The 3,002-nt window shown below is 36.4% G+C and overlaps 1 protein-coding gene across 6 annotated transcripts in view; it reads right to left on the bottom strand.

The window, feature by feature from the left end:
• HOXD3 (homeobox D3) overlaps window positions 1–3,002 on the bottom strand; it is a 328,853-nt gene that overhangs the window by 53,300 nt on the left and 272,551 nt on the right. The gene's annotated exons all lie outside the window — the stretch shown is intronic.

The raw sequence follows: 3,002 nt of genomic DNA on the forward strand, positions 1-3,002 counted from the left end.
TTGCCGTGGGGGGCCACATCCAGATTCCGCATCGGGGCCCAGAGGTTTGTAGCTACGCCACTGATGATATAGTACTGTTTATCTTATTTATAATGGGTTTTTTTTGTTTTTGTTTTTTCACTTGCTTTGTAATGAAAAGATTTTAAAGAAAAAAAAGAAGGCCCCTTAGTCAATTATCCTTTTTCCTAAGTTTTCTCACCTTATCAATTAATTACCAATTCAGCCCAAGAAGCAAGCAAGGCCATACCCAAAATATATTTGGTATTATTTTTTTACTTACTTTTTCATATTTTTTTAATTGTTTGTTGCTGAAAAGTTATCTGGTAGGTAAGATGAAAAACTCAGGAGAGAATGTAATTGACTGAAGGCCAAGGTGAGAAAATGATAAGGAGAGATATGTCATAGCATGCCACAGATGGAGAGGAGCATAAAGGAACTGTAATGTCCACAGACTGCTTGGCCATTGTCCCCCTACTCCACTCTCTTCCATGTCACTCTTTTCCCCTTGCTTTAGCAATACCTGTATGAATCTTGGTCATGCCAATAAAGCTATCTTTGATTTGATTTGATTTGAGATAAGTCATAAAATTTGCTTAGTGCTTCAAGGTACCTGCCCTAGATAAAATAGAAAAATACCTAATGACTTTTCTCACCATGGCCCATATGCAATTAACTTTTTCTCCTTAGTTTATATTTTCAAATATGTAAATAAAATGCCTTTTAAACCACCAGCAAGCAAGAAAATTCTCAAAATATTTCTGATAGTACTGTTTTGGCTACTTTTTGGTACCTTTCTAATTTTTAAGTGCTAAAAAGTTATTTTAAATGAAAGATGAAAAATGATCTCCTAGGAGAGAAAGTTCGTTGCATATGGCCCCTGGCCCTTATTCAAACATCTATTTCATGAGTTACCCATTTGCCCTGAATGAACATATGTTGCCCCTATGTAAAGTGAATTAAGTGAATTCACTTGTCTCCAAAGTTTTCTCCTAGGAGATCATTTTTAATCTTCTGTTTTATCTATTCAGCACAAAATTGTAAAAGTAGTAAACAGAAGGTGGAAAAGTACTGTCATAATTATTTTGAGTATTTTCTTGCTTGCTGGCGGTTTATACTTTTGCCTATTGCCTATTATACCAAGTTGTGAAAATATGACCTATGAGAAAACTCAGGAGAAGAAGTGAATTGCATATGTCCCTTCTCCTAAGTTATCTCATTATTCTCATAGGGCATTTTCACAACTTATCAATAAAATACTTTTTCAGTCTCCAGCTAGCAAATAAGTTTGATGTGCCTTTCCTAACCACTTTGTATTGCTAGGTCATGAAAAAGTATTTTGTAGATAAATGAGAAACCATTTCCTGTGAGAAAACCCATAATAAACTTTATTGAATCAGGATCTCTATTTCTCTCTTTACTTGCATACATTTTATCACATAGCAAGCAGAAAAAAGTCACTCAAAGCACGATGCCTTAATCAATATTGTTCTTCCTATTCTCATCTTATTTTCATTATTTAGTTCTCACTAGTTGCGGTAAAATGGTTATACATATATGACAAAAAAAGTAAAACAAGAGAAAAGCTTAATGCATATAGGCCTTAAGAGGAAAACAATAAGGTGAGTATAAAAAACTTTCATATATAGTTAAGTTAGTTAGGAATAACTTATTTTGGCTTTATTGCTTGCTGTGTGCTGGAAGGACATTTTATAGGTAAGGTGAGAAAAATGTGCGGTAACTGGGTAGTAATACTCAAGAGAGATGTTTTTTGCATTGAGGCCCTCATTGTTGTTGAATTATATACCACATAATAACGTTTACACACCTTACAAAATAAGAATATTTTTTCTTTAATCAAGGCAGACATTTGTTTGTTTGTTTGTTTTTTGGTCTTACTTTTAGCATGTTTTGTGCTGAAGAAGTATATAGAATATGGGGTCTTGCACATTATTTCTTTATATATAATTTTTTAAAAATGCTCTCTGGTTAAGGAAGAGTGGGGCTTATTTATTAAAACGGGTGCAAAGGGTAAACATGGTCAAGTTGCTCAGGAGCACCGGTTGGCTCCTTGCTTTAGTCAGCTACTGATTGGCTGACCTAGACAACCAGTTTTCTTGCATTCATCTTATGATATGTTGCCCACTTTTGCCTTCACTAATCTTCCAGATGATTGCTCTCTTTTATAACCAGCACTGTAAGTTGGCGGTTTCAAGCTGAAAAGCAACCAGAGATCATTTTCTTTGGAATATATTTTCACGCGTAAGACCCCTTATTCTATATAATACTTCTTCAGCACAAAATATGCTAAGAATAAGACAGGAAAACAATGTCTGCCTGCCTTGATGAAAGAAAAATGATTCTCCATATTTATTTTGTAAGGTGTTTAAAGGTAATTGTGTGGTATACACAAAGATCAAGGCCTCAATGCACAAACAACAATCTCTCTTGAGTATTGCTGGTCATGGTCACTTACCCAGACCCCATTTTCACACTAACCCTCCCCTCCTATTGCCTATGACTATAACTAACCCTTACCCCCCCCCCACCCCCCACTACCACCACCTAATGCCTAACACTAACCCTCCCTCCTAGTGCGTATCACTCACCTACCTCCCCTAATACTGAATAGTAATCTCAGGTGCCCAAATGATCACTATTTGTAGCTGATCATCATCTCCTCTCATTCTTCCCTACGTAGCTGGTTACATGTACAGCAAAAGGCGCCCAACTCATTGCCTGGGTGTCCAATTATCGATAATTTCCATTGGCATCTATTGGAAGCCTGCTGATCCCAGAACCTTTACCTAAATGACCCAATCCAACAGTAGATCTGTGCTCAGTGTTATAATAGTATTATAGTCTATTTTAGCTGGAATGTTAGGGCTTTATGGCTGTTGGATCCTTACCACTAGTGAGTACAACAGGGAGAGCATGTGTGTGGAGTCCAGAGGTTGTCTATGTTGTGATCAACACCTGTAATACCTCACATTCCTATACGTGGT

This window comes from Hyperolius riggenbachi, chromosome 7 (assembly GCF_040937935.1).
Source record: "Hyperolius riggenbachi isolate aHypRig1 chromosome 7, aHypRig1.pri, whole genome shotgun sequence".
Classification (NCBI taxonomy): Eukaryota; Metazoa; Chordata; class Amphibia; order Anura; family Hyperoliidae; genus Hyperolius; species Hyperolius riggenbachi.